Consider the following 14,817-nt stretch of genomic DNA (forward strand, 5'->3'; position numbering starts at 1 on the left):
CATTGACGTATACTTGCGACTTCCTATGTTTGCTGCAGCTGGTTCGTATGGCAGGGTGATTCTCGGAGTACTTACGCCTAATGAACATGTGTGTGGTGATGGTTTGTATGCCTATGGAATAATTATTTACCACTTTATTGTTGGATATTTTATAGGCGAAGAGGACTCAAAAGATTGAGGCGAAAGCGCATAAATTATTAATTTTGGAAGACATTCATTATTTTGGACAAGCTTTGTATTTATGTGCTAGCTTGTGCACATCCATTTATTTATTTTTATACCCTTAGACTTGAAGCATAGACTTGCAAATATTTATTTTATAAAGCTTAAAAGCTTTCCCCCTAGCCCTAATTAATCTAATATTGAAGAGCTCTCTATTTTGGGAAAAGAGAGTGTCATGCAAGAAAAAGCACAACTTTTGTATTTTGGAGGCTATGGCCTATTTTAGTAATTGAAAACTAAAAAATACTAGTGTGGAGAATAGGCCACACACATGAGGGGGGAAGATTGCACCCAATGTTTATGTCGTACAAGAGCTAAGTATTTTCATGTGTTAATTTCTAAAGCTTGGTTTATATTGAATTTGTAGCAATAGCTTGAGTTGAATGGTTGAATAATTATTTTTATTGAGATATTATATTCCACAAATTCTTAGATGGGGATCCTTGTGTCAGTATTAGAGCACGGGCTAGGTCAATTTGTTGAAGAAATTAAAAAGGATTGAAGAAATTAAAGGCTAAAGACAAAAGGTTAAAGAGTAGAGGTTTTTGTTACCATTAGTCAATAACCAAAGGGCAAAGGAAGGCCCAAAACCATCTTGTAAATCCAAAACCACCCAAAAACTTAAAACCACTTTTCAATTGCTCAACCCTCTTCTTACTCGAAAGCCATGGATGTGATTAACAAAGCTTAAGGGCTTCAAAACCGCTTCAAATTCATCTCAACTTTTCTATTTCTTCTCCTCCAACAATTCAAGGGCTCTAGGTGAATTCTTTCATTCCTTCAAAACGATTTTATAAAGAGCCTACTTGCAGCCAAGGAGGTTTTGATTAATCTTGATTAAGCTCCATAATCTCACAAGCTCTTAAAAGGCTCAAATCATTGATTTTTGAGATTTTCGGTAGTCAAACGAGTTGTAAATTTCTAGTCAGTACTCAAAATTTCAACCAAAATTTTCAAAACTTTCAGAGTTTTTGGTGATTTTCTAGTAATTTTTTTGGAGCTCGAAACTCATTTTTAGCTTATTTTAGGCATAAAAGGCCTAAAAATAGCCAACAAAATCCAATAAAATCGTAAATAAATCCAAGAAAATTTTCTCAGCTTTGGGAACCAGAATTAAAGTTTTTAAGCAATGGGAAAAGCGAAAGGGTTAATTTTGAGAAAATTTTCTCAGCTTTGGGAACCAGAATTAAAGTTTTTAAGCAATGGGAAAAGCGAAAGGGTTAATTTTGACCATATTTGACCTATGCTCAAGCTCGTATACCCATACAGACTCCGTTTATAATTATTGTGTGAAAGATTCGAGTTTGACCTTTGACAAAAAGTTTTTTTTCACGAGTTTGACCTTTGAAAAAAAGTTTTTGTTTCTAAGTTTGACCTTAAAAAAAAGTTTTTATTCAGAATTAACACGAATTCTAAGCTATCTTGGGAGTATTGAGCTAAGTCAATTTGTGTGCTTTATTTAATTAACTGCTAATTATTTATTGCACTCTCTTTATTTATTTATCTGTTTGCATAAAATGACCAATTTTCTTACACAACCTACAACGCAAGAGCAAATTGATGCACTTCAACAATAAATAGCATATAAGCGTGAACATAGGCATGAGTTAGAGTACCATATTAAGTGTTCTAAGCATAAACATGATTCTTTTGATTCTGATGAAGAGGAAAGTGATCATGTTAGACAAAGTGTTAAGGCTAAATTACATGCCTAAAGTTCTTGAAAAGACTCATGGATTAGTTGAAAGGCAGTCACTTTCTAGAACTATGATGGGAAGAAAGATGCTTGGGTGCTTATTGCATAGCTCAGTCAGCTAGATGATTATTTTTCAGGTGAAATTTCTCAAAAAAAGATAAGATTAAATGTGCTTGCAATCATTTGATTTAAAGTGTTGCTTTATGGGGGAATATGATTAAGTAGGGCAAGCATTGACCTACTACATGGAAGGAATTCCATAAACTTTTAAAGAAACATTTTCTTCCTTTGCAATACAAGGCTAAAGCTCGTCAACGGGATACTTTACGCCAAGTGAAGAAAGAGAATGTCCAAGCTTACATCAATAAATTTTGGGATATTCTACTATAGGTTCAAGTGATCAAGAAGGTCAAAGAAAGAGAGAAAAGAAGAAAATTTATTGCCGATCTCAAGCTTACTATTATGTTTCATCCTCATAATCTCAGTTCTGTAATCTTACTTCTGAACGTAAAACTTCTACTTTTAGATATTCTAAAATGCAAGAAAATTCTTATGCAAAGTCTTCTAAATAAACTTTTCCTTTGAGCAACTTTGATAAATCCAAGATGTATAAGGGTAAAGATATAGCCAAAGGAGATGTTTGAAAAGATAATAACAATAAACTCTTAAATGGCAACCTGAAGAATCGTATCATGTTTCAAATGTTAAAAGGAGGGGCACATTGCACTAGAATGTTCAAATAAGAAAAAGAACTCCACACTTGTGGTTCATGTCAACATGGTTGAAGATGACGATGAAGATTCACTCAAGAAAGAGGGTAATTTTGATCCTGACTTTTTGGATAAAGGTAAGATTCGTATTTATGCTTTGTTGAGAATTCAAAGAAAAATAAAAGGAAAACAAATTTATGTTTTGCATGATGATGGTAGTTCTCATGATTTCATTTCCAAACTGGCATTAAAAGCAGTTAATCTAGATGCATTGCACTCTTACTATAAAGTGAAAGCTACATTTCAAGGAACTAAGTACAATTGCACTAAAGAGGTTAAGAATCTAGAATTGGAAATGAACTCATTGTTTGAAAGAAAAGAGAACATTTTTAGTTGTTCCTTTACAAGGTGAAAGCTACATTTCAAGGAACTAAGTACAATTGCACTAAAGAGGTTAAGAATCTAGAATTGGAAATGAACTCATTGTTTGAAAGAAAAGAGAACATTTTTAGTTGTTCCTTTACAAGGTGTTGATGTCATATTAGGAACGCCATGGAGACATGAACATAACCCTAAAATTGATTATAATGCTCATACAATATGGTTAATGAAAGATAATAAAGAAATGTATCTTCAGTGTGTCAGACTAAGGGTGATTTAGGTCCTCTTTTAACTCAATACTCAAGTTAAAAGAGTTATAAGAAAGGAGAAGACATTTTTTATTCTTGTCAACCAGCTTAGAGCTCAGGTTGACTCTAAACCAAATCTGTTTCATGATCCTTTCATTTCTAAGTTCTTTAAATGCTTTATAGATGACCTACCTCTAGTTTATCTAAATCCCATCCAGAAGATTATAAATTGAGATGATCCCTGGAAGATATCCACCATGTAAAGCTAACATGCTTGAGTAGAAAGAGATTAAAAAATAAGTAGAAGAATTATTATAGAAAGGATTGATTAGACCCAACACTTCTCCATTTGGTACTCCGGTTCTTCTCGTTAAAAAGAAGAATGGGATGTATCGAATGTGTATCAATTATCGTGCTTTAAACAAAATTAATGTGAAGAATCGACATCCGATACCACGAGTGGATGACTTGCTAGACAAGCTCAAGGGAGCAAAAGCTTTTAGGAAAATTGACCTCAAGTCCGCAGATTCATATGGATGAAGGAGACATTTTCAAGACTGCTTTTAGAACCCAAACTGGTTACTATGAGTTTTTAGTTATGTTGTTTGGTTTGGTTAATACCCCGGCTACTTTCAACAGAATGATGAATAAAATATTCTTGAAACATTAAAATTTTATTGTAGTGTTTTTTGAAGATATCTTCCCTTTCAATAAGAATCGTCAAGAGCATGAATAACCTCATTGTAGAGGGTTCGATTGTGCAATATCTTTCTCTCTCTCCCCCCCTCTCTCTTCCCCCTCTTGCTATGGGTTGTGCATTTTCAAGTAGGTATGGTATTGAAGACTTGGTCATGTATTGATGAATGGTATTCACGTTGTGAGCATTTAATGGTTCAAAATCATACAGAAATGAGAGGGGACGGTGAGCTAGAGAGAGAAGAGAGAGGGTCAAGGTGCTCCACAAAACACACAACCCCTTATCTAAAATTTCATGTATTAAAAAAATCCAATACATACTTGCTCTTCCCCAAAAAGTATAAAATATGCCTTTATTATTGTGGTGTATAAATTTAAGGAAAGATGCCTTTATTATTGACATTGATAAAATGTGTTTTTTATTTTGTTTGTTGTTGCAAAAGTAAAGTACACCTCTCCCACTACTATAAATATAGAGATAAGCTCCAAAGCACTTTGCTAATCACCATTGCCACCAAGCCTTGTTAGTGGAGTACACCACCTTAAACCCTCCTTTGTATTGTTTGTGATGGCCTCATCAAATATTAGCATTGAAGTTGTTGCTGCACATATCCAGAGGGAGACCACCAATGTGGAGGTCAAGCAAAAGATCATAGATGGTGCACAAGCATGGAAAGGTCTCACATCCTTTCCACTTCTTGGTAATGATGATGCTATTTCTCAAGTGAAGGCCAAAGTGGTGGGATTAAATTGTGATATGGCGAGCCCATGTTTTTATTGATAAATCCTTTGAGTGTGTCTTGCTAGAGGAAGTGCGGAAGGGTACGAATGCCATTTACTTACTTTGTGCCTTCACCCTGGGAGGACAAGCAAGACCCATAGTAGTAAAGATGATGGTTTTCACATTTATTTATTTGGAAGTTGTATGTGAATGAACTTGGTTTTATTTTCAGTTTGAAGCAATAACCTTGATATAGAGGATGCAATGTTATGTTTTTTTGTTTTCACTCCATCTAGCTCTCTCTCACCCTCTCCCTCTCAAATAATTATGTCATATAACTCTCTCCAACTCTCTTCACTCCTCTCTCTCTTGATGGAAGGGGGAGGGTATCTTTTTGGAATCTGCTCACCACAAAAAATCTCCCGTCTTTCTATAATCGCCCTTATAAACCCTCAGATCTGCCCTCTAAGAATCCACATCCTTTTCTATGGAAAATGCTCACCACAAAAAATCTCCCCTCTTTCTATAATCTCCCTTAAAAACCTTAGGTTTGTGTCCTCTGAGAATGCACATCCTTGGCACCAATAAGGATATATGCCCTCTAATCATCCACATCCTTTTCTATGAAAGTAAACTTGGCACTAATGAGATTGTTTTCTTCTTATAACTCTCTAAGCTTTACTTATAAGGGCTTGGACTTTTATTGCCTTCAGCTTATGCCACGTGTTCTTCTCTGCTACTAGTTTTTGAATCTCGAAATCCTTTTCCTTTAAAAAGTCCATGAGTCTGCTTATCTCTTCTTGTGCACTATTTGATTTATGTCCATGAAGAATTCCGAAAGTATATAGTAGTGTGGTACCCAATTCTCATGGGTTTTGTTTGCATGCAAATAATGTGCATGATATGCATCAATGCTCTCATATGGTGAGGCTAGGCAATGCTCTATACCTTCGACAATGGACAGCAACACCCCTTGTGTGACCTCAATAGGCAACTTGTCAACTTGATGCATTAAGGGGAGGCTGGGCATTTACATACCTTCATTCTGCATATTATAGAGCTTTCTACACTTGGTCTCTTTCACGCAGAAGCTTTGGGGGTCTTCTTTTAGCCCTAAACACTACTGGAAACATGCTGATGCAAAATGCAGACATGAAGAGAGAGTAGAGAGAGAGAGATATGCTGGAAAATTTAGTATATTCATATAGTACAAACATGTACTCCTAATCTACAGCCATAGGTTACCTTCATAAAAGGTGGGAAACACCCAAAAAATGTCCTAATGCTGGATCCATTCCCTAGGGGAATGAATGAGTACAATGATGAGCACACTGGCCCTTTTATAAGCATGTTGGACAACTGCAACGCTGGCCCCGACTGCTGTCGGCGGACCAGTCGACTAGGCATGAACTCCAACAAATCATTGGTCGGGCTACTCCTCTCCATGGACTGAAGTGCCTGCTCAGCCGACCCCTTCTGGTGTACAGCCAACTCCATTTTCCTTGCACCCGACTGAGCCCCTAAGTCCTCCAAGTTCTCCAAGCCTTGCACTGTCCACTTCTGTATCTTGTGCTCCAAGTCCTAGCTCTAATGGTCTTTTTCTGGCTGCCCCTTCTAGGTACATGAGCATGTCATGCACATGACATCCCCCTCTACTAAACTTGATGATGGGATTCCAACCTATTCTTGGATGACTATCATCATCCCAATCGTTTCCTGAAGTCCCTCTGTTATCCATCCATCCTGGCAAACCCTTTTCTCTGAAAACCCGACCGAGTCTCCAAAACCACTCTGTCTCAGATTAAGATCTATGCATTTGTTCCATTCCTGCCCTGAATCTGAACACTGTCTTGGTCTTCATTCCTGAGAAATGAGTCTGGCACTCTCACATCACCCCTTGGAGGATAATCCTCCCTTGGGACCGTTGTCCGAGAACCTATCTCGCTCAAAGGACTGCCATTCCCTCTGGCTTTGTGGTGGAACACCGCCAACAAACTTCCTGGGAGCTCTTCCCGATTCTATGTTCCTTGCCCTGGGCTTCGTATCCGTATACTTTCCTTTGTACCTTGGACCTGTACACCATCATATGGGACTGAATTAGTGTTTAGCATTACTGAGCCTGATGCTCTGATACCAATGTTACACGCAGAAGCTTTGGGGGTCTTCTTTCAGCCCTAAACACTACTGGAAACATGTTGATGCAAAACGCAGACATGAAGAGAGAGTAGAGAGAGAGATATATGCTAGAAAATTCAGTATATTTATATAGTACAAAAAGGTACTCCTAATCTACAGCCATAGGCTGCGTTCATAAAAGGTGGGAAACACCCAAAAACTATCCTAATGTTGGACCCATTCCCTAGAGGAATGAATGAGTACAATGATGAGCACACTGGCCGTTTTATAGGCATGTTGGACAACTACAACGCTGGCCAACTACTGTCAGACCAGCCGACTGGGCATGAACTCCAACAAATCACTGGTTGGGCTGCACCTCTCCATGGACTGAAGCGCCTGCTATACTGGCAACTAACCCCTTCTGGTACAGCCGACTCCATTTTCCTTGCCGATTAAGCCCCCTAATTCCTCCAAGTTCTCCAAGCCTTGCACTATCCACTTCTGTATCTTGTGCTTCAAGTCCTAGCTCTAATGGTCTTTTTCTGGTTGCCCCTTCTCGATTATCCCTGAGAAGGTATATGAGCATGTCATGCACATGACATTCTCCTTCTCATATGAGCTAACTACTTCCCTTTCATGCTTTAAGGATGCATTAGTACTTAAAAATACCATGGACACTAGCATAAATGTAATGAGTTGTGCATGTTCCCTTGAGATTCTATTTGTTAAGGCATTTTTTTAATGGTCAAGCAATTCACTTACATTCACATCCAAGTATGTCCATATAGCCACGGAATCATTTGCCTCTACACTATATGATATTTGTATAACATGTACTTGTGGCATCTACACTATATGAGATTTGTATCACATCTACTTGTGGCATAGGAATTGGAATATAGATAGGCATTGCACTATTCACCATTCGTTAGTTCAATTTGCATTATGAGCATAGGAATTGTCACACTTACTTGCACCTCTTCAACTGTAGAGATGACTTGCACTTAGGCATGTATACCTACATTAGTCTCTTTGGTTTTCTCTCAGTTGTTGTCGTGTAATAGTCACTCGATCCCAAAGTTATGCATAGATGAGGTGAGTGGAGACTTCTAAAATATTCACAAATACCTCTTTTGCCACCTCTTCTTTTGGTGTAGGTGTTGGTTGCACCTTTATTCTGACTAGGGCCCTCTGATCTTTTTTATGCTCTGGTTCAGTATTTCCTTTGTGTTGGCAATGAGTGCGAGACCGACTTCCTTGGCCTTTGGATTCCATATTCTTAGTGGCTCCTCCTTTACCAAAGGTTCTTTTGGCAAATGAACCTCACTAACATGACTGATGAGCTTGGGGAGGAGATAAGTATTGACTACCTTGCTCTAATGTGCTTGAAGGTAGTTGGTCAACTCTTTATAGATGCCCATGAGCATCATGCTCGTAGGAGCAAGGCCATGTTTCTATCTTTGTAATGGTGAGGCTTGTTTAGTTAGTTTCCTTAACAGACATTGTTCATAATCGGTTAGCAAAGATATTGAGTACATTTTGGATCTTCACACAACTTTTTATGTGACATGTTTATTTACATCCCAGCACTCGATTTGCCTATGTGTGACAAACTAGGGTTTTTCACAGTGATACAAATAATGTATAACCACCCATCTAAGCATGTTGAGAGTTTCCTAAGTGTCGTCAAGGGCTCAAATGATTAAATATACAAATAATGTATATTCACCCATTTGAGGATGTTGTGAGTTTCCTAAGTGTAGTCAGAGGCTACAGAATCAATTCATACCTAATCTGGATATCTTTTGTGTGTCATGGAATTCTATTTTTAATTCCATGTGAAAAACTATAGGTTTTTTCACGGTGAGGTACTAATGGTATGTTTTTTGTTTAGTCCTCACCCTAGTAATCATTGTTATGTACTATTTAATGCTCTTTGAGAGGTAGACAAGAAAAAACCTGTTCCAAGGGAACCACGATACAACCCATTGTTGGTACCAAGGAAACCTAACACCACAACCTATGCTCCCGAGATGCCAAAGAAACCATTAGCCCTACTCCCATATGCTTCTCAATCGGCACATAATCCAAGGCCCATTTATCAAAACCCTATATTGAAAAGGATATACATACTGCCACCAATGCAATACTCACCTTTGTACTATCACCCCAACCAGTTCCTCCTAGAACCACACTAGTACAACAATACTCGATGACATTACCATCAGACTCTGAGAGTCTTAAAAAAAACAGCTATGAGTCCAAAACATGGGACCTATGAGTCATATGAGTAATATAATTCATATGGATATCCAAAGCAACCTCCAGCCATAGACTATACCTCTCTATTCAAAGCCATGGTGCAACAAAGAGTGAGAGACCTCAATAACATGACACATAGGCCACCACTACATTGTTTCCATTGTAAGGGCCCACACCGTGTTGCCAAGTGCTCTCATGGAACCCTCGTACTAGTGCCCCAACCCCATCTCTTAATCCAATGCCAAATCCCAATGTCATTAATGCCATACGGAGGCAAATGTTACAGGTGTGGATTCGAACATGCCTTTAAGGATTGTGCTAACATAGTGTGACAATCACCCTAGTGGTCGGAGCATCACCCACATCAACAAGCCTTAATTTGTTAAGTGTACAAGGAGGACTTATACATATAGTCCCCCTTAATGCCGTCATTGCCAAGGAAACATCCAAGGCAACGAAGGCAAAAAGCTCTAAACCAAGTTGAGGATAGTTGCCAAAAGGAAACATCCACGGCAACGAAGAAGCAAAAAACTCCAAAATAAGTTGAGGATCACGCTTCAACCTAACAGTTAACACCCCAAGGGCCAAAGGTGTAAGCCCAAAAGGTTACATCAGACCCTAAAAAGGGTAATGAACTAGAATCAGAGGTCCCAAAGAAGAAGACCTCGAAGAGAACATGCAAGAGAGCAACACATGATCTGTTGCCAAGGGAAATGATATCATGACCATTGAAAGTGTTTCGCATGATAGCTTCAAGAATGCCTACCTCACCCAAGACAACGAGTAATCTCTTGTTCAAACCAGCTCTTCCCAAAGAGGAGAAACCCACTGACTAAAACCTTCTGAAAAAACTCAAAGAATATCGCAATCCCGTGTTGGAGAAACAACAAATGAAACAAGCCCAAGAGCTTGCAAGGAAGGTGCAAGCTAATCTAAAGCCAATACTTGAGCAAGTGATTGATTATGAACCACTGACCTTACTCGAGCCAATCCTTGAACCCATCCCAAAGCCAACCATAGAACCAATAAGGGAATCTTAGTGCCTGCCAAAGGCCTTGACCGAGACCATATCCATTTTAAAGGGATCACGAAAAGAGCCAATTATGGTGCCTCTATCTCTAGAACCAGTCTAACCAGATTCCTCAGGCATCGTGAAAGATCCAAAGATTACAACCTTCAGGCTAAGCTTCCACCACACATTCATAGTGATGGATTTTTAGAGAAGAGGGTCATACACCATGATCCTCGGAAGGCCTTACATTAGAGACACACGGTTGGTTCACGATTGGAAAATCTATCACATTTACATACCAAAGGGAAACCAATCCTTGAAAACAAGGAAGAATCATCCCATGGGTCAAGGCATTCTCACCAATGAGTTTGACGACACAACCGCTCTGGTCGCTTGAATCAGTATTTGCAAAGCATGTAGCATAAAAGCTCACACCACATCGATTGTTGATATCTATAGAGCATGTAACAAGATGTTGGATGGTGAAGATGCGGACCAAGAATATGAGCCCCTTTTGGAGCCTACCAATTTCAAGGACTGGATTCACGTTCTTGCAACCATGGACACTCTTAAACAAAAGCTCGGGACAAGGTTTACACAATTGGATGGTGCCAAAATCACATCCATATTCATACTCAACACATTCGCGAGACAAAACCTAATGCTGGAATTGGCTCACCTGGAGCTAGAGTTCTCCCAAAAGACCACCTAGCTATGTGGCTTGCCTTGGTTGACACTGGGGTTAGTCACAATGTGTTATCTTGGGAGACATGAACCTCGTTAGGCCACCCACTCCCCCTCACACCTTCCATAGCAGCCATTATTGTGGTAAAAAATTCCTAATCGATGACACCCTTTAAAGTTCTAAACTTCTATTTTAAAGCTGAATTTCTTATTGGATATCTAAACTTTTATGTGACACCCTTTTTAATTAACAAAGATTATTATTATTATTATTTCTTCCAATTGATGACGTGAGCCAACTTTTCTTTTTATTTTTTTTGAATGATGATGATGTGTTAATGCGAGCCTATGTGATAACGTAAGCTGACTTTTTTTAAAAAAGTTTTTTTTTCACGTGATGGCATCACAACGTGACTTATTTTTAAAATATTTTTTTGATTTTTTCGGGTGATGATGTGGCAACATGGGCCTACACGATGCCATGGCAATGTGAGCCTATGTGATGATGTGGCGACTTGAGCCAACTTTTTTTTTTGGGTGATGATGTGATGATGTGAGCCTACGTGATGATGTAAGCCTACATGATGACATGGCGACGTGAGCCAACCTTTTTTAATAGGTTTTTTTTTTTGTGATCATGTGGTGACATGAGTGGAATTTATTTTTTTAAGGTTTTATTTTGCGTGGAAATATGAGCCTATGTGATGACGTAGCCACGTGAGCCAACTTTTTTAAAAAACAAGTACATATGGGGGTGTTTGTGTGTGTGGAAATTTTCTCTAAGGAGGGGGTGTTTCAAAATTTTAGGGGGAGAATTTTAAAGGATCTAAGAGGGAGGAAAATTGAAAGGGACTAAGGAGAGGTAGTTTGAGTGTGCGTGCATGTATGCGTGGGGGCACATGCAAGTGAGTGTGGGTGTGTGTATGTGCTATGTGCTCATAAGTGCATGTGCTTGTTTTTAAAATTTGATTGTTTTTTAGTTTTGTTTTGGGTTTCAAGTTTTTTTATCATTCTCGGGTGTATGTGTATGTACAATTAATAGGAAGTGTTACATTATATATGTACAACGGAGTTTTAAGGTTTCGACTTACCGTGTGGTATCACTGAGCTAAGGCAAACAGTTTCTGCCCATCCACCACACGACAAAAGCCTTGATGTCACTACCGCCAATTTTGCTGGTGCACTTGATTGAGCTTTGTCTTTCTGGTTCAAGCTAGTGAGTTGGTGTCACGGCGTATTAAACATAGGAGTTGTGGGGTCATGGTGATCTTCTTGAGTCTTGGAACTACTTGACGGTGTCATGGAAGTGTGTGCATGGTTCTCTTTGGGGTTTGGCACCATGGATGACTCTTCTTCAATGGGAACAGGGATGGGTAGGGCCACTGCACATGGGCAAGGTGTTGCCTCTTGCTACTCTGAGTTTCAAATTCTACCCATTAGTCTTGTTATTAGTGTCAACCTTCTTGGTATTATTGCTATTGTTATTACGATGTTCTTAGACTCGTCAAATGGTCTAGAAAAGAATCCTGGCCTCTGGGATTTAGACACATGAAGCTCAAGTGGCTTGTGATCCTTTGGAATACCATTCTTTCTCTCACAGTTCATGCCTAGAGAGATAGTAGAACTAAGAGAATGAGGATGGAACATGTTAACCACCTCTCTAATAGTAGATCTCAATCCAGCTATGAATTTCCTCTTCTACTCCTTCTCTTGAACTCTATGGCGGCCTGAAGGAGTGTTTGCCAAAATTTGTCAACATAAGCAAAGGCAGTCTCTTTCTTTAACTCATGAAGTATGTCAAACTATTGTCTAGCTCTAGCTTTATACCAAGGTGGTAAAAAAGTTCTCCTTCATGAGCCTTTAGAAAGCTTGCCACACGAAGTGTCATGTTTGCATCTCCTCTTCTTAGTAACATTTCCCAATGAGTGATTGCTAGTGCACTTGATCTTATCTCTTTTGGAAAATTATCTCCCAAAAACTAATCATCAAGTTGGCTAAGCCATGAAAGTACAACTCGTGCATCCTTCTTTTGGCCACCTTTATGATGTCAGGTTGTTTGCGAGGACACACCCATCTTGCAGTCGGCCCCTTCGTATACATGTCTGCCATATGTCCACAATAAGCTAAAAATGTTGTTCTACATGCGCTTTCATACACGTGTGGCTTGCAAGCCTTTTTTGCTCGCCGACTGGGCCTCTCCCATGCTATCCCCTTGGGGCATAAGGTCAAGGGCTAGCCAACTGGGCTTAAGGCCCATGGCTAGCCCTTTGTGGCTCTCGGGCAACCCATAAGGGAGCCCACTTCTAGCTGGCCCTAAGGCTAAGGCTACGACTAAGCCCATAATGCCTATGATGCCTAATGCATCTACATACTTGTTATAGACCACTACACTAGGGTGATCTACATGTGTCTGTTCTCCAAGTGGGTTAAATGACACATACTGACACCTAAGGCTTCTGGTGTGACCTATGTAGCTCGTTCCTTACATGTCCCTGGGACTCGGGATCACAACATATGATAAAATAAATCTCTACAAGGTTTTACTGTTGTACAAGTGTAGCATTGATAATGAGCCAGAGTGTCATATAGCACCTGAGTGCATGGGTGCATGTGACTTAGGTCTTGGTGACAAGTCTAACAAATATTAAGAGCTGAAGTCCTTGTCGTCCTCGTGAGACTAACTCATCGAGTAGAAAGTGTCTACCTGCTTTCCATGTTCAGAGATTGACCTTCAATGTTTAGCGCTTGTTTCAAATATAGACGTGATCATTGTCCCAATCGTGGATCAACTGAGACTTGTGAATGTAGGCACCTCCTAGGATGATGTCATACACACCCCCCTATTGGCTAAAGTTTATTACCACAAAGTTTATCTAAAACTTAACCCCACACTTTTGATTTTGAGGTCTCAAATGATATCCCAAGGTTTTTTGTGGTTATTCCATCTACCAATTTCACCAATCTCTTTCTTCGTACTTGGTTTTTGTTCGTGTGATGATGTTGAGCATAGTAATGTGAATGTGGATTCTCTTACTAGTGAAAGGTTGAATTTTCTTAATCAGTTTAAATATTGTTTTTCAAATTCATTGCCAGAAGAGTTACCCCCCAAGCAGCTACAAGATCATCATATTGATTTAGTACCTAGCAATTCTCCTGCTAACTAGCCCGCGTATAGGCTAAGTGCCAATCAGCAAGAGAAAATCATGAGTCAAGTGAATGAGTTGCTTAAAAGAACTTGTGAGTCCGAGTTCTTCACCTCATTACAAGCTAGTCCATTTGGTTTAGAAGAAGGATTGCTCTACAGATTAACGGACCCTTAATAAGATCACCATTAAGAACCGGTTTCCCATACCTTGGATTGATGACATTTTGGACAAGTTGGATGGTTCTACATGCATAAGCAGGATTGACTTGAAGAGCGATACCATGAGGGTAGGGAGAAGCCCGAGGGATGTCACCATTCTAGAGTAGTCTTGGATTATCTCTATAATATATATAAATTTTTTTTAATAAAAGTTATTTGAGGGTAGTTTAACCATGGATATGTTTGCACTAGGAGACTCAAGTGATACGATCTCCAATGCTGAACTAGAGGCTCAAGTGGTACTATTCTCGGAGCCAAGCGGTAGTCTATGCCAAAAGGAGGACCAAAGTGGTACGACTCTCCTGGGTCCTCAAGATCAAGTGGTACGGTTCTTGAATCCATTGTTAGACGAGCTCATGATGGTGCAAGCATTGTGAACAGAGATTTCTACACAAGGGTCTTGCACTAGCATAAGAGTGTGTTGAAACTAGATTTATGGATAGCATGTGTATGCTTTATGACTGACTGTTTGACTTGTTATCAATCATCCTGTTTGACTTGTTATCAATCATCCTGACGAGCCAAGAATGCCCAGAACTACGTAGCCCTAGGACATCCAGTGTGTTCTGTTTGCTAACATTTTTATGTGTTGACTTGAATAGGGAAAACTCCATCGTCATATTGTAAATGTTGAAAAACTTCTAAAACCCTTGAGCGAGTACTTTACTTTAAAAGGCCGCCCATGCCACTTTATAAAAGCATG

Source organism: Cibotium barometz, chromosome 12, assembly GCF_041138505.1.
Source record: "Cibotium barometz isolate CiBa-2024 chromosome 12, ASM4113850v1, whole genome shotgun sequence".
NCBI classification, from domain to species: Eukaryota; Viridiplantae; Streptophyta; class Polypodiopsida; order Cyatheales; family Cibotiaceae; genus Cibotium; species Cibotium barometz.